At 38.6% G+C, this 23,367-nt stretch overlaps 1 long non-coding RNA gene across 1 annotated transcript in view; it reads right to left on the reverse strand.

Annotated features, from left to right (window-relative positions):
• Positions 1–4,639: 4,639 nt before the first annotated feature.
• The window catches only part of LOC118787305, a 77,397-nt gene continuing 58,669 nt past the window's right edge, over positions 4,640–23,367 (reverse strand). The window contains exons 2-3 of the long non-coding RNA XR_005005368.1: positions 6,112–6,247; positions 4,640–4,766 (exon numbers count right to left, since the gene is read on the reverse strand). This is a non-coding gene — a long non-coding RNA (uncharacterized LOC118787305). The remainder of the gene's footprint in view (positions 4,767–6,111; positions 6,248–23,367) is intronic.

Consider the following 23,367-nt stretch of genomic DNA (forward strand, 5'->3'; position numbering starts at 1 on the left):
AAATCAAATGAGTCTTTCCATCACATGGCTCAGACTTAAGCTCATAAGGATCAGTCTTATACTCTTAAGGCCTCAGGAAACAGGAAAAGGTGTGGCCGGAAGTTAAGCTTTCTCAGGCCGGAGGGTTTTGTAAGGACAAATGACAGCTTCTGTCCACTGAGTCTGTTTGCCTGTCTCCAGCTTTTAACCCTTTAAAGGTTAAAAGCTGGAGACAGGCAAGAGCAGGGTTCAAGTGAGTGTGTGTGTGTGTGTGTTAAATACATACGGACTATATATGCGACATACAGAATACGAATTTGCCATAACATGGTGATGCTGTAGCAGGTGTATTATAGTGATGCATGTACAGAGGACACTAAGAGGCCACATAATGACCCCCCCCCACACACACACACACCCACAAGATACTGTCAAGGGGCTCAGACAAGGACTCAATCGCAGACCACAAGTGCGTCGGTTTCCGGGCAGATTTAATGAAATCGCAAAGCAGATCGTTAACCAGTTCACAAGCAGGGTCTAAACCAGAGAGGCAGTCCAAGGGAAAATCCAGGTACGGTAAAGTCGGAACAGGCAGGGTCGAACAACGGGCAGGCAGAGAGATCGGGCGAACAATACAGAGCGGCAGGCAATAAACAGATCAAAAAACAGGCAGGTTGAAAACGGGAAACAGCAACAGACGGAAAAACGGGCGGGACGAAACAGTCGGAAAATACTGCTACAAACTAGCAACAATACAGAGGCACGCAGGGCAGATATAGGGCAGGGCTGACAAGGGAATGGGAAGCAGGTGTGCAGGTGGGCAGGTGAATGCGATAAGCAATCAGGCTGGTGGAGAACCGGGCGGGGAGCAGGGCAGGGCTGAAACACAAGGGAAAAACAAAAGCACATGGGAAAAAACAAAAACACAACAGCTAGGGGGCGGGGGCACTGACAGTTACATCTTAACAAACCCCAGGAATATAACAAACACTCAGGAATAAAGTATAATTGCTGTAACAGGCATTAGGAATACTATAGCTAAGTGAGTAACAGTACAAAGCTGTAACGTTTTGGCACTGATGCATGACTGCAGGAAGCCACAGTCCCAAAATTCATTGTCCTCAGATGAATTGGTACCTACCTCTACAAGAGAAAAAGTGGTTATTACCAGGCCAAATTTAAAATCCAGCACCAAAACCATCCATTTGAGAAATCCCTAAGGTGCCAGGAAATCAGCCTTAATATCTACTTACATAAGCACATCCCTGCATTGGCAGTAACATTCATGCATGCGACAGATGCAAAATCCACAACTTCAGGCGCAGTGCCAGCTTAACACAACTCTGCATGATTTCTGGCTTTTGTACAGTTCCAGACACGGAACACTGTGGTCTAAGAAGATACAGAAGCACCCCTACCCACAGTATGTACAAAATCTTCAACAGCTGAACACTGTAGTGAATATGAACATGAATATTAACACTGTAGTGTAGTGTAGTGCTCATATTCATTTATGTACACTTAGCTCCTTTACACCAGCATCCAGGTGTCAAATGGTCTCTTCTCCAGTGAAATCCAGCATAAGCAGAACTCCCTTATTTGCTGTGCCTTGCTAGATGTTGGTCACACCACAATTAGAGGTTTCAGTCCCACCACCCCTCTGATTATCCACACAATAGAGTCAAAGACTGCCTCTTTGAAAACTAATGCAAGGTCATCAAGAATCAACTTGGATAAAATGAGTCATCTCTGCAGAATCTACTTCTCAATGTAATTCATCATAACAGAATCCAACCACAATGTACCACTGCCCAATATACCTCCACACTTGACAACAGCCAAATTGAATTCACAATGATATGTTAAACATGGCGATAGTGTTAACTGGTGTAATAACAGATTAAATGTCTGTACCAAATTTTATAAATCCTCTTGACATTTAGCCTATCCCTTTACTACAACTCTCAATCAAAGAATTTATGTTCTGCCAGACATACTTGTGAAGATAGTCCTAATTGTTTTGTGAACAATGCTTGTGACTAAAAATCTGACCTAACATGACCACATGGCTACATCCCCCTCAAAATTATCCTTAGCTGTGTTGAACTAGTCAAAAACACCACCCTCTTTGTTGACCGGAAAACCAACAAAAAAAAGATTAATAGTGTCATTTTTCAAAATGCTAAAGAATACTAGGAAAATTGCTTGTGGATGTCAGAAGCAAAGTTTTGGGAATCCTGGTAAGACTTTGAAGATGGTGTTGGGTTTGTGGAGCATTAATGTATGGGTGGGGCTGGGGATTGGGGTGAGGAGTATTTCTGATGCTCAAAAGCTGGGAAGGGTTTGGTGGTGGTGGTGGGGGTGGTGGGGGGCTGTGTGCTCCCCTGAGAGAGCCTGATGACTCCAACCCTAACCACACTGTGGTGGAAACAGCCACAGACCCCTGGTGAGGGGATCCTGCACATGTGCAGTGGGCACCCACATCTTTCCACTTCAATGCAAATCAGAGATGAAACACTTCTCTTTCTTCTACTAACTGCTTTCTTGGAAACCAGTCTGTTTTTTTAATCCTAAGCAGCCATGAGATATCATCTTTCGCTTTTTAAAGGCAATCAAATTTAAAAATGAGCTGACATGGTGCACTGCAGAGAGGTGAGTCAGTGTACAGCATACATACAATTTGATATGATGTTTCACATTTTGAGAATTTGTGGTTTCCCCTTCCCCCAGAATGTGGTGCGCCTGGATTCTACAACACTGACTAAAACTAAGGCCAGCATTAAATAAAAACTTTCATCCCTTCTGGTAAATCATATTATAAAACCTGTGAGGAAAAGACTGGGAAATAAGAAAATCCAGACAGGTTAAAAAAAAAAAAAAAAAAACAGTTTCCAGAGACTCCAAGTCTCCGAGCAGTTGCCAACTTTGATTTAATGTTAATATAAAATGTATACCAATCCACAAAGTTGCTATGATCAACCTCTTACTGATGAAAAGTTAGTTTATAAAGAATGAAAATATTTTTTTCTCATTTTGGTTTATATGAAGAGCTAATTTGATCACTGAACATCATCATTATATTGCCCTTAAGTAGTCAAGATTTTTATGAAATTTTATGATTTTTATGAAAAAAATTAAAAAGCTAGAAACCATGTCAAAGCAAAAAAAAAAAAACCTGTAACAGGGTATTCCCAAATTGTGCTAAATACAAACATTCAAGGATAATATTACATAGCAAAATTAAATTTGAAGCTATTCATCCATCCAGCTTCTCCCTTGCCTAATCGGTATGGTTTAAGATGTGTTATCTGTCAAGAAACGCTGGGGGAGGGTGCAAGTGAATGTTTTCACAAGACAGCACACTCTTTTAAATCCTGTCGGGATTGATGTTTTCATAAACACTTTAATTGAGACCAACCCACCCCCCTAAGCCAGCCACTTCCCAAAGAATGTTCATATAATTTCAGAGCTTTCTGCAAATGTGTCCTGGAGTGAACTCTAGAATGCGACAGCAAGGATGCGACTGAGTGTTCTGCTACTATTAATGCCTGCTTTGTTTTTCGAAATTGCTTTGAGTTTCCACTCCAAAAATGGTGAAAGCTGTATTTGGCTGGAAAGTCCTTGATTAATATGACTATTCCCCATCAGGTCTTCCATGGCAGCGGTCCTGTGCAGCAAGGAAGGATAGTCTCAAGAGCTAGGGGTTCACAATAAACTCTCAGACGTATTCAAATAAATTATTCCTCTTACACACACACACACACACACACACACAAATGAAACTTGCATAGACAGACGACTGTGTGCACATGGACAAACAGACACACACCCAAAAATGCAGATGAAGAAGAAGCGCACATACACACAAACAGACACAATGCAAACATACACATACCAACATCTGCACAGAAACGTAGACAGACATACAGGCACACAAGATACACTCACATATATAAAGACATATAACAGCACACTCATACAGAGACAAGGACAACCACATGCACAGACACAAAAATGCATACACACATAGGGACTAACAGACACACGGGTGCACACATACAGGCAGATACAGCACAAACATATGCACGCTGATATCTACTAACAAACAAAGAAACACATAGGCATACACAGACAGACAGACACACACACACATGCACACATGCAGACAGACATATACAGGCATACAAAACATCACACACAAGCCTTTCTGAGCCAAGTCCTGGAAAACAGCTAAAGGAGCGGCACAGTCTGAAGTGTGGCATTAAAAGTGGAAGATGCTGCACTGCTGTTGCTTCCCTAACAAAAACTGCACTGATGACATGTTTGAGACAAGGTGTTTTATCTCCGTAGTTACAGGGGCACCTGCATAAGCAGCAATTAAGACAGAAACATGACGGTTGTAGCACCCAATACACACATTATCAACATGTGTACCCCACCCTGCCACCCCAACCATCATTGCCAACAATCTGCTCTTGGACAAAAAATGGAAGAGCCCCATGCAACACACAACTTATGAAGTGTGCATTTAGACACTGTCTTTTTCCTTGTACATGCATTTACTACAGTTTCATCACATGTGAAGCAGGTGGAGTGCCAAAGGCGGTTCTCTTTATAGAGTGCTAAGTGTCGCAGTAGACATAATGGCAAAGGTGTCTGATGCTGCCCAGGCTTGTCTGAGTGCTTTAATGTGTGCTGGAAAAGGCACTTGAAGTGCCAGGCTCAGACAGCACTGAGCGAGTCCCTCTCAGAACCGCTCAGCCCTTTCTGCCGATGACCCGGGGGTGCTGTGGAAGAAGAGGGACATTAGGTCACCATCTGCTCGACGGCCACGTCACAAGGGTTCATCTGAGGAGCATTGTCGTCTTTAGGTAAATCCCACGCATGCGATTCTTTGTGACAGCAAGTTTTCCTGTGGGGAGACTTGGACTGCGAAACATGGGGTTGTGCAGGGATGCAGGTGGGTGGTTTTGGGATGTGGGGAGGGGTGGTGGCAGTGGGGGCTGCCTGGGTTACACGATTGGATAGGGGGTTGCTGATTTTGAATGGTCATTAAAGGCAAGTACGGACAATGGCGGCATTCTAAAAAAAATTGTAAGGAAAACAGTGAAGAAGAATCTAAGGTAAAGCAAACAATGCCAACAGAGTGTGGTTTTTGCCGAACTGAAATATGGATATTACATGAATACCTTAGAGGGTAAAATTTTATCTGTGGTAAAAAATACATCAAAAATGTTTAAGATCTGTTCATACAAATGACAATGTACATGTCAACATGGCCACATTTCCCACTGGAACCCAGTAAGTGAGTTTTCACTGTGTAGTTTTATGTGCTGTAAAATGCACTTAATTTTCAAAAGAGTACAATTTGCTTGCCCTACCTCAACAATACAAAATGAATGGCATATGCAATAGATAGTCTTCTCTGTTAATTCGCTTCATGGTTTGACAGTATAGTAAAATTCATTTTGTCTTTCTGTTACATATACTCTTTAATTGGAACAGTCTTGGTGATAGCTGCAGTCTGAGGGATTCTGTTTACCTGCTTTACTTTGACAATTAATTTCAAGATCAAATCTAAGCAAGTGCTATTTTTGTACACTTATCGGTAATTGCCATCAAATGTATAATAATTGTTACCAAATATAAAAGTGTACATAATGAAAATGGGAATACTTAATTAGATAAATTTCTTACTGAAAGCAAAATGTGTGGAATGACTTGCCAAAATTTCTATGATCACTAATGTTGTTTGTTCATTATGCTGTTTAACTGTCACTTTTTAAAAATGTTTTCTTAACCTTTGTAACATCATGTATAATTTTCATATCATTATTAATGTTGTTATTTTAAATTCCATTTAACAGAATTAAAGGGCAGTGTTTGTCATAAAAGAAAGCTCTTAAATTTGGCTGTACTTGTGTTCTTTCAGTAGCACTCGTTGACAGACGTATTGTTATAATGAGCTATACAAAGGTTTGATTTGACACTCGTTTGAGCACAGAATTTTAATACCCTTCCTTGTACTGACAACGGACAAGGCAAATAAAACACAGAGCACAGAGAAACGATCATATATCAAATGCAAAGAACAGCAAACACATTTTGAATTGGACGGAATAAAATGTTTACCGAAAGAGCGAGATGGTGCCTGTCACTGAGCTCCTACTTTCCCAGCAGGAATGCCGCTTGCAGGGGGATGATGAACCTTCGGAGGTATTTCCAGACACATCACACTGCAGCAGTAGCTCCCCGGACGCAAGGTTGTCTGAGGACAAGGCAGCCGCAGTAAAAAAAAAAAAAATCAAGTGAATTTTCAGAAGAAAACTAAAACACTGAAGAAAGTGAGATATTATCAGTGTTGTTTTCCATTTCACAGGATGCCAATAACTGTAAGCAGGCAGAATGTAAACTGAGGTAAAAAATCTGGCACCACAAGTCAACTAAATTTGTCACAACACTTTATTCTGGTTTTAGCTTGTCTGCTGTTGTTACAGGAGGCACAAACAGCATGTACAAGTTAATAGCATGGCCTGATTAGAAAGGAAAAGGATATGTGGTCATGTTTGTTTTCAGCTGAGAACTGAAAGTGAAATTTATTTATATTTTTAAAGGGAGACTGCAAGATCGAGGTTATGAATAATATCTCTGACTTTTACACTCAGATGGGAATGTTAATACATAATGTGTGGGAACACACTTTATGTATTATATTCACTTATTGCCAGTTACGTGTTCTGATTTCTGGATTTGCAAGCCCTTCTCTATAGTAACTGCTGACCGAGAAACTGGGATCTTTGTTATAGTCATTCATGCAGGGCTGATAGTTCTGGTTAGTGTTAGTATTAGTTCTGATTTTTTTGATTTTGGACATCATAAAATATACTGTGCTAAAGAGACAGTGGGGCTAAAAGAAAGTTACTATTATATAATAAGTTATGTTAACTGAACAAGCCAACATTGAACTCAATATAGAGTGGTACAGAATTTTGTTGCACAAACAGCAAGTGCTCAGAGCTGTTTACCATCTGCTGGATTTTAACCAACATTCCACTGATATTTACAACAGCCTGACCAATACCATTTATATGCCTGTTAACATCTAGATAACAACTAGACTTGATGTTTAGCAGTTTACCATTTTTTTTCTTTTTTGGGAAGAAGGGAGTTCCTCTGCATTTTTTCTTTACTAGACTTGGCCCTTTGTTTCCATTCCTGGTGAGGACAGCCTGAAGTGCATTTCAAACATTGCACTGTGGTGATTTTGAAATAAAATGGCCTCCAGGAGCCAGAAGGGACCCAGCTTCAGATGGCTATAAATCAGACTGCACAGCACCTACATGTGACAGAGACAAGTATAATAACTAGCTAGTGCTTCTGAGTCTTAAAATGAAAAGACTTTTTGGAACAGCATTAGGAAAACTGTTACAGGGATCAGTTTATAGTATCTACAAAACAATGCAGTAATTAAAGGTATAGCACGATTATACCTCCTCTTTTCCTTTTCCATGACACACCCCTGTATTTACCAGCATTGTGAAAGATATAACCAAGCTGGATCTTTTGTATTATTCACAGCATTCCTTCTGTGTTTTACCTTGCTACTGCATTTTTTATATTTATTGGTTTAGGTCAAAAACTGTTGTGTATGTATCAAGGTATTCACTTTTACTTCCAGTTTTCCAGTACAAACACTAAGGCCGGGATTCAATAAAAACTACGAAGCCATATAATGGAAATATGCTGTTCAGTAAAAAACACATATGTTAAGGCATAAAATGCCTGAAATTTATTGAATATTATTCAAATCAAATCACATCAAATCAGCCGTATTCAGTTGTCTGTAAAACACTAATTCTAATAATTATTCAAATGTTCTAATGTTGAATCTGTGGGTATGCAGATACTGCCTATGAAGGCCCTTCTACATGCATTGAGAGGTAGTGTCACTCTGATCGGTTGTACCATTTCAGTGGGCATTTGTGTAGCGTATATTTTTAACATCTAATTTCTTCAACTTTTTCTGCCACCAGAATGCTGCACATTAAACCTTTTGGAGAAATATGCCTCTGAACCTTCAACAGTGAGGTTGGCAAGACCAGTATACTCTGTAAGAGGAAGTGATGGCTATTAAAATTAGTGTTCATTTCTTCTAAGCCTGTTTGATTTTGGATTCAGTTACAAAAGGACAAGGATAAATACACTGAGTTCACAGATCTATTGCATATTAAAAAGTGCATTACAGTTACATTGCCAGGGATTGGATCCCAGCCACAGGAATAGAACAGTTCCCTGAACATATTCTCGATATTGTTAAAATGCCAACCATGTATTTAGTTTAGAGGTCTGATTAGATATCAGATTTTTAGGACAAAAGAGAAGCATCCCAATTCATATTTGCATGTCAGGAATGTGTTAAAACTCACAGTACATTAAAGCAAATATGCTTAATTAGACTGGAGTAGATTTTCAGAAATACTTTGATGAAATAAAGTTTCAATTAATTCAATTAAATTCAATTTTCACAGCAACGACAAGAGAAAAATCTTTGATTACAATAAATATACAAGAGACATGCAAAATTAAAGACATTATATTAGTTTTTTAATTATTGTTTGGCTCTGAAAACAATCAAATAATGTCACCATGGATACATGCAGAGATGCAATAGAAGTGGCTTGATCAAATAAGCTGTTTTTAGGATGCTATCATCAAGTTTTTAAGCAACTCACAAACCCACAGAAAAGCCAAAAAGCCAAACAGCATTATTTTGTTTAAAGATTCTGGGAGTTTTTGAAACTTTACAAACTGTCCTCGGATCACTTCATGAATTAAGGCCAAGGTGTTTTGAGGACATGGGTAATTGTCTTCTTGGCCTCAGGGTTTTCAGATTGCGCTATTCAAGATCTACCACCTGTTCAAGGCATCACACTTAATCAATGCTTGTAGGGGCACCACTGTGTGCGTCTCTGGCCAGAAGGCATTGTAATTGGTCTTTTAAACTCGGTGCAGAGCAAGCATCTGGACTGCCACCCAGGGGCACAGGTTCAAGTTTTTTGTCAAACAGCTGTCAAACTCCACTCCTTTAAAGTTGGTGTTAGACATAAAAGGAAGCTTTTAGGATCTGTCCTCCTCCATCCAAAGAGCAGCAGGCTCTGCCTGATTTTGCATTAGATCCAGCTGCTGTTTGTAATGTCTGGAAACTGCTGTGACACCCACCTCTGACCTCATGTTTGGTCTCACCACTGCCATTCCATAACGTCCTCTTTTTCATATGGCTAGTAATTATTATAGCAGTAGTAATTCATTGGTAACACTTTCAATGAACTGTCCCATATTAAAACTACAAGGAACTGTTATAAGCCCTGCGGAGAACATTTATGAGCATAGATGGACCACTTATAAACTCTTATGCCAACAAACATTGTAGACTGAGACTGCATGGGATGTCACCATCCATGTTGTAAGTGATATGATCATAAACATTCTTAATTTGGCATGTATGGTAATGCAGCACACTTTTGCCGTCTATGTCAGTTGGCTGAAGTGTTTACAAATTATCATGCAAGTGTCTGTATCAGAGTTCTGTGATGTAGGGATTATGAGGGCTTTATGTAGTTATGTATGACCTTTCATAGAAAGTGTTAAAACAATTTATTATATAAAATACACCAGAATTCAATTATACAGAGAAAATGTATTCCACTGTTTGCAAAAAGTGTTGGGACTTTAACTTCTTTCTAACTGTAAAAGTAAAGTGAACTTCAACCCACTCTTTATATAACTTGGTGAGAGGGTGGTGATTAGCACAAAAAGACTTCACAGCAGCGTAGGTGTCTATGTGGGCTAAATGATCTGCAACAGCTTTTGGAAGACTGGGAAAAAAAATCAAGAACACTTTGAGATTTTTTAAGGGCTTTATAAAGTTTTTTGATTAATCTTGATCTGAAATGAACTGCAAATGTTTGCTTTCACCAGCAACGTTACTATATTAGCCTGTTGTTTCTAAGGGTCCCTGCACTGACAAGCCATGAATAGCTTGAATTTTTGAATATAAATGAAATCTATATCATCTTTGGTAATTTATGATGAGTTACACAAAAGGAAAAGTTAATTGCAATGGTTTAACACTTCACGTTAGACTGTTCATTTAACACACATGGACTGTATACAAGCAAGGAAAAGGCAGCCATGCTTCATCTATAACTCACTGATCAAATAACTGAGGTACTACATTTAAAGGTATGTAATGTATGGGGGGCGACAGTGGCTCAGGAGGTAGAGCAGTCGACTGGGGTTTGAATCTGGCTCATCCTGGCAGAGTGTCGAAGTGTCCTTGAGCAAGACACTGAACCCCCAACAGCTCCCAGTGGCCAGTTGATAAGCCTGTATAGCAGCCTCTGCCACTGGTAGGTAGATGTGAGGCATATAACTGTAAAGTGCTTTGAGTACTCAAATGAGTAGAAAAGCACTATATAAATGCAGTCCATTTATCATTTAATGTAAAAAGAGAGGACAGCTGAAGTAAACATAAATGTCCTGCAATTTAAAACTTGGGTCCTTGCAGTTTAGCCTGTCTCCTGGCTTCAGAATCAATCTCCAGATGACGGTTTAGAGAAATCCAGAAGATTTTAATGAGAGAATTTTATGAAATATTTAAGACATTATCTATAAAATTGATTCACATGTTGACTTATTGATATCATGTAGAAACAGTGTGACCTGACTCCTGCACTTGTCACTGTAATGACATGTACATGTATGTGTCTCAAATTAGTTGCACTACCATAACTGAAGCATGTGTTGCTTTTTTCTAGGAGGTGTTTATTTTCTCACATTTCCTTAAAATCATGCCAACAGCTCAACAAATTAGTTTGCAAACACACAGAAAAGTAATGACAATGGTACAATTAGCGATAAAAATGTTTTGCAAACACTACCTTCATGAAGGGACAGTTACAGCAGAATGTATTACGTGTCATTGGAGGTTTTATGTTAAATAAAAGGGGGGGGGGGGGGGGGGGGGGACATGCTTCACAGGAAATCTGAGAGACAACTGGAAAGAACACCAGAGGGATCACTTTTTTCAACTAAAGATTTATCCTTAATGGCTCAAAAATTACTCATCAGTTCTTTGTGCTTTCCTTAGCAAAAGGGATTCAAACAATTGTTTCAAATGTTTACATAAAAAATTCATAATTCAACATTTCATATATATTTAATCACTAAAAGTTTTTTTAACTATTTACATAGATTATCATATCCAAAATCCTCCAATCAGATTTGACTCTCTTGTAGTGCACATTGGGACATGTAAAAAAATAACCATTGGCTGCAGGCATGCTGCCTGAATGAGTGAATCTATTTTGTCCCTATTGATTTGGGCATCTTTTGTTTTTGTTTGATAAAGGACATGTACTGTTTTTAATTCACTAATTCAGAAAGGGAGGTCACCTTATAACCAAGACTGTCTTCCTGCATATGTGAGGTAATCAGGTATAGTCTTCCCAAAACATTTATAAATTGCAGTCGCTTAGAAACAGAATCTTGTCTTGGATGGCTGGAACCTCATCACTTAAACTTGTTAAAAGGAAGTGCAAAAGGGATCACAAAGGCATTTTTCTAGTGCATTGTAACGGAGCTGGCCGATGCTCTGCACATAAATTAGCAGAAGGAGTAAAACTTTACAAAAAAACACAATTTATTTATAATAAAAAAAAAAACCCACTCACAAACACAGAAAAACCAGTCTACAACCTCCAGCACACCAAAATGGCTTGCAGCAATCTGACCTCCCTCTGGCCACATACCTGTATTTAATCAGTCTAAGCAGGTGCGACCAATTAACTGGGTCTCAAAGACAAAGACATAACAATTAACAAAACAATTAAACAATCATTAAAGACAAACATGTAACCTGTTTCAGTCGTAATTGATTGAATAAAGTGCTTATTGTACAAGATGGAAAGTAGACAGTGAGGATCCTCAATTTAACCAATTAAACAATTAACATTGAACATTTAACCTGTTGGGGGTGAGGTGAAGGGCTACTCCTTCACATGCATTTATATGGATTTTTTAAAATTTCACACTGTCCATTTAAAAGGTTGGTATAGAGGGAAAGAAGATGACATAAATAGAGAAAAAAAGAGACAGGAAAGAGAGCCATACAATACAGTGTGAGAGCTTTACATTCAATAAAAAAAAAAAGAAATCATAACAGTGCAAAATATACCATTTAATAAAAGCAGAGAAACCTCTGGTCTGGAGTGCATTTTCAGTGGCTGGATAAGGTCTTTATAAGAATTTAATTAAATGAATGTTAAATTTTTTTACACCATGGTGTTCACGTGTGGGAGAGGTGAGAGCTGGGCCCTTGCGTGCCGTCCAGAGGCATCAGGTGGTTGTTTCCTTTTTAATCAGAGCTGCAGGGCACTTAAACGGCTGATTAAACTAATACCATTCTGTTTACAAAGTCAGGTCAAGATGAGTCAGTCTAAAAACCAGCAAGAAAAACAAATTAACAAGGGACCTGGATTGACTGCTTTAAGTACACCATCCCTACAGATTTGCCTTCTCTTGACACTTAATTCCCCCTACTCTCAGGTTTATACCTTGCACACAGGTCCATTGCAAGGAGAGATTGTTTGGTGTCCCTAAATCACTTCGGCATAATCTGCCTCGGCATGTTACAATGGTTTAATCCAACTAGCGTTCATTAATGTCTCAACTTGCCATTCTTAATTCTAAGAGGCGGGATGAGTCCCTATGGAACAGTTATACATTGTGAATTAAAGTGACTCCTAAGATTGTTGAGCAAAAAAAAAAACAAAAAAAGTGGATCTGAACCTAGAATTAATTACAAATCTGTAGATTAGTTCACAATAAACATTAATGTGTATGGTAGTGGGCTATGACATTAATTTGACTTAGTCACAAGGAAAGTCAGGAGATTCATATAGTATAATAAACCCAAGTCAATGGCTGAAACAATGAGGACTGATTCAAATGTGTTTTGAGGAAAATATTACAACTATATCTGTGTGTATATATATATATATATATATATATATATATATATAGTATAGTTAGATAGAGAGAATACATTATATACTGTATATATATGTGTGTGTGTGTGTGTGTGTGTGTGTAATGGTATAATACATATTTTGTAATTTGTACAAAGGGTAAAGTTAGAACACTTTCAGTAGATTTGCTGTAACATTATGCTTGTTGAATCTGTGTGAGGTGGTGTGGCCAAGATTGTTTGCATTGGTTTCATTTAATATCAATAATTTTGGCACCGATATTAATGTCTATAATGAGCCAGACCTCAGAGTCATTCTGTAGGAAACCCCCAAAAGGGCTTTTCACTGTTTTTCCTCTCCTCTGGAATTAACTTATACTGTAGATATGAATTCACAAGATGTGTTCTATTGCATCTGCTGTGAAGCTACCCGTGTGGACAGACCAATAAGGGTTTTTTTTTCTGGGCATCGAGAGTTTTGTTTGAGCATTCTTGATTCACTTTGTGAAAGGGTCTGGGAATGAATATTGTGAATTTTCATTATATTGCCCAATTAAAAAAAAAAACTCAATTATATACTCTTGAGAATACAAAAAGAGTGAATATTTTGAGTGGGGTCCCACAACCATGTACTACCAATAAACAAAACATCACAAAGAATAATTCCCTTGCAGAAATAGACTACCACAAACCTAAGAAGAAGAGGAAGGTGGACAGGTACAAATGTTATCCTGAGGCCAGTAGAAGACAGAATTGTGACTGTCTTCACTACAGCCAGTTTTTTCAGTGAACACTTTTGTGTCTTATTTCTCATTGGTTTATATTTCTAAAATCTCGGACTATGAAACTAAATAATAAATCCCCTTGAATTCTATATCACTAATCACACTGTTCCATCATATTAAAATAACCTATTTATAATGGCAGAAGGAACAGCAACATCCATTTTTTTAAGTTTTTAAGTTTAATTTTTTGGTGGCACATTTCATTCAGTAAGTGGTCTCTCTTGTTGACATTATCGCAAGAATGCAGGATTTTCCCATCTCCCTGTCCTGTACCTCTTTCACCATCTGCCCATAACCTGCTCTCAAAATAAACCAAAGTCTTCCATCCATCACCATGGAGATAACTGCGACAGAGCAGCTGACACACTGGTGCACTGAAACTCCTGCCAAACTTCTACCAAACCATTTCAGATGTGTTCCACAGGAACCATTATTTAATGCTTCACATGTATGGTGCATAAACTAAATCCCTCAGTTTTGAATTAACTTTCCCTATAACCTACACAGTATTTATGAACAGCTTAGCTTGTGGTAGATTGTTTGAGGGTTTGTGGCTGCTCCAAGTACCTATCATCATGGTCTTAGTGCCAAAACACAGATCTGTATCACTGACATGTATGTGGAAACCTTGTAAACATGCCATTTTCACAACAGAAATACCAGTAAAACTGCTATGAAAGCTTGAGGAGCTTTCCACCTTTCTTTTTCATACTCAATTTTCAAAGAAAAAAATTATCCATGAGGACTGGTATAAAGTGGAAAACAGCTGAGCACTGAAAATTAGGCTAGTTAGGCTGTACAGCAAAAAGTATCCATGAGAGTCAAGATGAGTTAAATGATTGACAGAGCTGTATTACATTTTGTACTGCAGGGCACACTTTGCTCCAGTTGACCTACATGTGCCATTTGACACTTCATCACTGGCCACAATAAAGTAACTGTGTTCGAAGAAAAAAGTCACACACCTCTGCAAGTTCAACATGCTGAGTTTCCACTTCTTTGTATCTCAGTGATTTTGTTCCATATATTCAATATTATGCATTATACATGAATATTTTAATCATCCCATGCGCCCAAAGACTGGTTCTCACTCAGCCACAGCAAGAATACTATAACTACTATCTCAGCAATTTTAATCCAATTAATCAACTCATTATTACTATTTTTCCCATTATATATTATTATTATTATTATTATTATTACTAGGAATGAGAAGTAGAAGAAGCACCATCATCATCATAGCAGCTAGTTTTTCAGTAATGATCAAGAGCTTGCAAACAAAAAGGTTCATTGTTCTCAGAGTGCTGCATTCTTGCTTTGAAGTATTCTGGGTGTTATGTCTGCATGCTGTGGTGATGACAGTGCTAAGGATTACTGGTTGCTAAGTAATGTTGTCTTGGTTACAAGTATTTAGCTTTCTTTACAGTTTTACCTTTTTGTATTTAATGTTACAAGTGTGATTATAAATAGCCAGGTCAGCTCCACATACTTTGCAGTCTTGTAATACTTAACACTAAGGTAAACTACAGGGAGAAGCAAGGCAGGGGCCTGTTGAATGAATGTCTGAATATCATTGGGGCAATAGGGGAACTCAAGGCACTGCTTGCTGGTCAGGCAGGCAAGAGAAAATGGCAGAGACTACCTGGAACCAACATGCTGTAGCCAAGCAAAGAAGGCACACCTTGCAATGCCAGTTCCATTCCAATGCAGCCATGACAGAACCTTTTAGTGTAATGCTACCTGTAAGAAGCTAATCTTGCACAGAATTGTCTTTTTGCAAACCTAGCTACAGTACTTAGGTAGCTGGATGCTGTTGTTGGCTAGCCAGATTGCTCCAGTGATCATGTCCCCTGTTCATAGGTTTCACCCAGTTTTTAAGTGCCACTGCCAGTTTGGGAACCTGAGGGGGTTTAACAAGGACAGATCAACAAGTTAGATAGCTTATTAAAACAATAGATCCAACAGATAGGTCAAGTACCCTGCATTTAAATGCTAAGGGCATGAAAGATACAGGAAAAGAAGCTTTATTTAACTGGAAAATCACTTTTGCTTCCTGCAGCCACTTTACAATGTTTCAGTTACATGTCACACCATAAGAGCACACTCATAGACATTTTTACATAATGGCCACTGGAGGGTGGAGATGTGTAACCTTCTGATGGGAGATGATATTCATGGAATGGCAACTGCAAACATGCAACAAACAAACACAACAGGTGTTACTTTAACACAAGACTCCAGATCCCTTTTTACCGTCTCCATCTCTAGCAAATGTAACAATGTTCATGTTTTACTGTTTAAAATTGAAGTGTAATGAGTCTGATTTACCATAATTTGTGTTACATATCAAAGGAAATGGGACTGGCAGTTTTGATAGCAGCTGGCTGTGGGGTGCTGCTGTTGCTGAGTTGTACCTGGAAGAGACAGCACCTGCATGGCAAACTAGAGGGACTAAAATACTTAAGTGAAAAAGCAAAAGCTTCATGACTTATATAATCACAGGTGCTGCAGCAGTGAAGAGTAAGAGGACATGAGCAACTACCTCTTATTTACTCAGATCACAGCAGAGGCAATGAAAGCAGACAGCATGATTGCTGCTCACAAATTTCTGTCATGTGCTACTGGCAGTAACTTGTGAATGGTGTTTAAAGTTGGGAAACATTTCCCGTGCAAAAGGTGCAAAATCACAGTCTCATTGCATAATCTAATCCACACATACAAAATGTAAACTTGCATGACAGGAATCAGCATTACTCCACACAGTAGCAGTAAATATGACTCATGGAGGCAGTGGCCTCCAACATCAATTTTGTCAGAGGGTTAAAGTGAACATGTTGTGCTTTGAAGTCATTTGCATAAATACACATAATGTCATAATGTTTACGTTTCCACCTTTTATAAACAGTCCCCTTAGAAGTTATTGATAAGCAGAGTTTGCGCGTATGTTGTACCAAATACACAGTTCTGCTTTTCCCAGTCATTGGTTGGTTTTGGGTAAAGCATTGCCTTGGTTGTGCAGACTTGTGCAGGGAAATGATGGAAACATGAAAATAGTCCCAAGCTCAGGCACCTACTGTAGCTACTTGTTTTGACAGAAAAACAGATATGTAGTTTGTTTTTTGAGAATAATAAATGCACAGTAAGAGATGAAATTCTTGAGATGAAATGGAACCTCCTTCTAAACAGAGGAAAAAATAAACTTACTGCCACAGTCCCAGCATTGTTGATTAGAGCGTAAAAGCCATTTTACATTTAGGTGTGTAAGCGTGTAAGCGGTTTCAATAAGTTATTTTGTTGTAAGTGGCAGATCATGTGAAATGGGTGTATTATACCACCATATATTTTCCATACACAATGTGATCAACATACTGTATGTAGCACGATCCAGCTAACTGTATTCCATAAACTAAAAGGCAGTTATATGATCTGTCTGCATGGAGAGAGAGGCCTAGCACTAATTCTAATGTGCCATACCATGCATTTAGCCATTTATTTTAATATTCAATGCAGCTACAATCCCTTTATGTGTATTTAGACCATCACCCGAAGTGTTTGTATGGAAAGTTAAAGTCCGTGTCCTTTTTGCCCTAGGAGGTTTACAAATTTGAACAGCTTCCAAACGGCTTGGGTGAGGTACTTAACCTGAATTGCCTTAGTAAATATCCAGCTGTACAAATGGGTAATGTGTAGTTGTACGCTATGTAAGTCACTCTGGATAAGATACACAACCACATAGCAGCTATTTCTCTGCAACCCCATTAGGGCTGTACAGGTATATCAATGACAGCGATGAACTTCCAGCTCTTCTTCATCAAGGAGGCTCATGAATTCTGAAATGACTAAAACATTTTCAAAGAAATCAAATCTTTGGTCTATATAATTGTTCACTTCTTTAATACTTTCATTCTTAATTAAAGTGTTATGCTAGAGCTATTTAAAAGTGCAGTTGCAATCATTATCAATCAATAAATGTATAGTTAATCAAAAAGTTAATTTTTCACTCATACTAGCTTAGTCAGACTCTATCTGATTTAAAAAGTGATTTGATATTTATGGTGTGTAATTTAGGCTTGAATTAACACTGATGGGAATGGGAAAATTTGTTTTCAACATTTTTTCCTACCTTATCAATGTCTGTGCTCTGTGATTGCAAACAGTATGTTCTATAAGTGTTGGAGGAGTTGAATTTGCATGGGTTGTGGTTTATGGCCGGGTTGTTTAAGGATCAAGTTTATAACCTAGATAATTAACCCAGATTTTACAGCTGGCGTGTCCTGTGTCCTCCTTGTTTTTTTTTTTTTTTTTTCGTGGCTCCGCCTCACCCTAACTGACACCAGTTTCGCCCGAGGTCCTGGGGTCAGTGGAGTGCTAACACTGCGGGTTTAAAAGGGAACAGCATCCCCCTGCTAATTCTGTGTGGCCCCGGCTACCCCGATTAACCTCCGCACAGACTGCACACTGTGTCCTCATAACTATCAGCAAGCACTACAATTCTGCCTAGAGATGAAGACAACACCTGAGCCAGACTCCTCCCCCCAGCACCCTCTCCCCACCTCCCCACCCCGCTACCCTGTTCCTCTCCAGGGGCTTGCTGATTTATAGGGGCAGCACAGGGACAGTTCATATTTCTCGTATTAATATCCAGCAGATGAAAGGGACCCTCTGCACTCTTGTGGCACTGCTGTGACGTTCTCATTCCTCTGGAGCGAGGGCACGAGCCAAGACCCAGCAGGAAGTCCCATAAAGCTCAACATGATGAATAGAACAAGAGGCGCCTCTGCACATGGTGCAAACGGGAGGCTAATATTTATAGTAGCTGTCAATGATCAGGGTAAGATTTATGAAGGAGCTTTCTGCACTGGCCCTTTTGCAGATCTCTGCCGTTGCTTTCATTATCACTTCTCTCCCATTAAGCAAGGCCCATTTTAGTCCAGGGACAAGATTTTCATGATCATAACATGGAGCAAAGACAGCCTGCTGTGCAATGCTAATATACAGTACTGGTGCATAATGGACAGAGGTTTGATATCATTGGATATCCCAGAAGAATTTTTGGCACAGAGGTGTGATGAGGTGGTCATGCTGTCATCACATCCACATGTTGAAAATCGGGCCCCAAATGAAAATGAATAGGGGTAAAGGGACATGCCGTGACTGAGTCCGTGCTACATCAATAACAAATCAGACAAGGGCTGACAGACACTTAAAATAAAGTATTTGTACAATACAGGGTGTGAAACACAACAGTTGCATAATTGTAAAAGAATAGATTCAAAGGGATTAATGAAAAGTCATAATTTGTATATCATATTTGCAAAAAGCCTGCAAACATTTATGGTGATGCCATCAATTGTATCATGAATGAAACCAAGAGTGCATGGGCCAAATGTTTAGGCACAAGATTGTTTTAATTATTTATAAATTACGGAAATGGATCTGTGACATCTGTGGATTGGTGTTTAGTTTTGTTCTTGTAATCCACATGAAAGCTTTTCTTTCAGGTGTGCTAGAGGCACCTCGAGCAATTTCCTTCCTCATATACACACTCCCCACCTCACCACACTTCGTTTGTGATTTGCTGTCCTCAAGTTACCTCATGAAATGCCATCTGCCGCCACAATGTTGCCAAGAAGCCCTTCCGTAACAGTCGACCTGCAATGCTCTGCTTGTCCTGTAAATCCAGGAGGTTCTGTGACCCCATTTCAGGTCATGGCCATCAGACTGTCCTACCTTCCAAGATCTCACAAGCAATACTATACAATACTTAATACAAGCAAGTAGAGAAGATGACTAATGATGATGGTTATAGCTAGACCTGTCAGAAAAGGTCTCATTTGAGCCATTGATTCATTTGTTTACATGGTGCTAAAAAATTGTTCACACTTTAGCTAACTGTCATTTGAGAAGTCATAGCTAAGATTAAATTAGGTTAACTCACTAAATTAGACTAATAAGGGCCTTGCCAAGCTACAACAAACAATAAGATAAGTGTTGACCCAGTAAACCAAGTCTTAACTGAATAAAAATCAACAGGTTATGCATACTCTTGCTTGGGAGATGTTTGGGGTGAAATTACTACATTGAGAGACAACTGCTTTAACCAGTATTTATGTACTTTATTGAGTGTGCTTTATTATGGTTAACTTTATTATGTGCAAATAACATAACTGGCTTTTATGACACAATGGAATCCCCATCATTAAATAGAAATTTAATCTGATATTTTGTTGCTTGCAACAATCCAAATGGGAGTTGTGTTCATATACATGGGCTATTAATCATTAATCATTTTCCATAAAAAAGACTGACTTTACAATGATGCACATTGATGATATTCATAAAAATTGGTTTCATTCTGCCTGAACAAGGTATGGGTAGGTCAGCCATGATCTCCTTGTTGTGCCATGCTTAACATACCGAGAGTAACATGTAATTGCTGACTAAAAAAACTGGACTGATGAGGGGGAAACATTCTTTTTTGAACGTTTCTGAAAGCGATGAGATGAGGGCATTCTGAACAACCTACCCACCCCTATCCCTGGCTAAATGAAGCCAGTGTTTCACCACTGTGGGCTCCCACAGTGGTGAAACAGCTGGAAACCCCAGTTGTAGAAATTGGTTTGCGCTCAAGGTGAATGCCATTTTATTCAATTCTTTCAAAGTAGATTTACTGTGGAAAATCGCCCAACCCTTCCACACCACAGGGTCATCTATATCCACAGGGTATGTGGAAGTCAGGGAAAGCAACCCAATGAAGGTACAATACTGATACTCTACACTTATGAAACAACACATCCAACAAATATGAATGGCTCTCTCTCCTGCGCTCTTCAACCATGTAAGGAGTATGAGTGTTTTCAGTTTACAAATCTTCATGAGCATAACTGTTATATCATCTGTTATATCATCTTTATTTGTTTACTAATCCAACACACCCACATTGTAAATTCATGAGGTTTGTGTTTACTGCATTAAGCATAAAAAATGAATCAGTCATAAATTAAACTAATGATCACGTCACTCTATCATTTTAGTCTAATTGATGTGGGATGAAAAGGGAAACACTGAAGCTGTGAGCCTGCAGCATAGAAATCATATTGCACATAGCTACTTTTTCATTTGTAGTTGAAGAGCCTATTCATTAAGTTCACGACAAGAGCTTGTTTATGGATGTGTGAAAGAAAGTGAGCTTTCAGTATGTGACAGGGTTTCAAGAGGAGTGAATCTCCAGCTTACCCTCTTTATCATGACACAACCACTGATCACGCCATGGGTTTGCTGTTCAGAGAAGAAAAGAAACTGCTTTTTTTTATTAATCACATTGTTGATGATGCTGATGCTAGCCAGCCAGTACGCTATGTCTACTAGGAAGGAGGTGAATGGCAAAAGCCAGTACGTTTTGCTAAATCAATAAGCCTGCACCAAAGCTGAACATGTAATAATGGTGTAGCATGGTTCTTACAGTTATTGCTGCTTTGCGTGAATGAAAGTGGTGGGACAAGATACTACAGGGAATAGTAGTAAGCTACTTTGCAGGGTTACTCTGGGGCAAATGCCTCTGACCCTCTTATTTCCACCATTTAATCACATTATCAATTATTTACATGTAAACAGGAGTATTTGGGAAATGTTTCTTTTTGCAGATAAATGTAAATGGCTTAAGCAGTCGTAATCACAGTAATGGCAGTAATTACATGATTGTGTGTATATAAAAATATTCACTTAGACTGGTCACTGGAGATTCATTCCAATTAAAGGAAGTCAGACTGATGCACTACCTCTGGGGATGACGAGAGAAATTACACAGCATAACTGTCTCTGACAGAGCACAATTAAATAGCTTGCAACTATCAAAGCTGTCAACACTTATTAAATGAATTTGCATTAATTCAATTAATTCAAGGCAAGGAGTGTAATAACTTCAGTAGAGGCTGACTAAAATGCTGGGCAGTGACTTAACAATCAGTTAAACTCCAGTAGGCCATCATTGGCTGTGCTGTAACAAATGAGCTTCCATAGATCATCTTGCTTCAAGTGTTGCATCTTGCTTCAAACTTTTGGTCCCATTAGTCTCATTGAAACATTAGATTAAGCTTGAGTAGACCATCTTTGACAGTGTTCTAACATGTCGCATCATCTTGTCCTGTGATGAGAAATTTCAAATGTGAAGATGGTCTACAATAGTTTAGGTCGATCTCATCATGCCAAATCTTCTGGTTCATTAACACTGCACTGAGAGGTTTAATATGAGCTAACATTCAAGTCAAGACAGTCTACATCCCATCTGATGTGTTACAGCACCACCAAAGACTGTCTGCTCAATCTAGATGGTCTACTCCATCTGACATGATGTGTTACAACGCTGCTCAAGACAGTCTGCTTGATTTATCTTTCTCTGCTTTTTCAATGAAACGGGTAAATGTATGGGAATACTACAACACAACACCTCAGACTATGGAAGAACATGGTTCATTTGAGCCCTTAAATCATTTCTCCATAACACCCCTCCTCTGAAACTTGAGATCAAGCCTCCAATCAATATTTTAATTTTTTGAGGGGGAGCTGAATAGGATTTAATTTTTATCTCCATTTCATCTATGAAAACCAGATTCAGTTCATGGCATTGAGTTTGCAATGGTGTTTCCAGTAAAGCATTGTTTTATGAAAGCTTGTGTTAAATGTTATTATTCTCTGTTATTGTTCTTTTTATGTAAGCCATAAATAAATGCATTTGCCAAATAAACAAATAAAAACTTTAACAAATTAATAAATAAAACTAAATTTAATCATACAGTTTTGTTATTATAGAACTGTCCTACTCCAACCTGCTATTAAGACCTTGAAACAAATTACCACAGAGAGCTGCATACAAATTAAATGTCTTTAGGAATATCCAAATTAGTTCTTACATTGTGATTAAAGCTTATAAATAAGCTGTATCTGGCCAGATTACAACTAGTTGGATAGTGGAAGGCAGTCTGACTTCTTTAAGTCTGTGCTACAATAGTCAAATCCCTTCAGGTGGACAGGACTGTGTAAACTACCCCAGCCCATACATTGTTTTCAATTGATTAGCCATCATTACACTTTCTCTGCTATACTAAAATATTTAGATAATATTTATTATATTTTATATTTATATTCTACATTACCTTTAGGGATGTAAATATATTTTACATCAATGCCTCTGCAGGTCCAATGCATCAAATTCATTTGTTTGCTTGGAGTTTTGCACAGGCAAAACTATGCTTGTTACATGGTAAGATTGTGAGTTTAACCTATGTTCCAACTGACTTTCTTGTGTGTTTTAAAGTCCAGTAGTTTTCCTGACTCTTCCCCTACCAGTTTCAAGTTATTCATCATCATCATCATCATCATCATCATCAATTCCAGAAAACTTGTGAAATATACCCCCATCACACCATCATTCATTGAGTGTTTCAGTTAAGAGCTTCAAATTCCAGTGGACACATAGCCTAATTCCCATAGGATAATTACACTCTGTAATTCCAGTAGGAGCCAGGGGTGTTTCTAGCTATTGAAAAGATCAGGGGCTAAGTCAAGTTTGCCTAGGGC

This window comes from Megalops cyprinoides, chromosome 12, assembly GCF_013368585.1.
Source record: "Megalops cyprinoides isolate fMegCyp1 chromosome 12, fMegCyp1.pri, whole genome shotgun sequence".
In the NCBI taxonomy this organism is placed as follows: Eukaryota; Metazoa; Chordata; class Actinopteri; order Elopiformes; family Megalopidae; genus Megalops; species Megalops cyprinoides.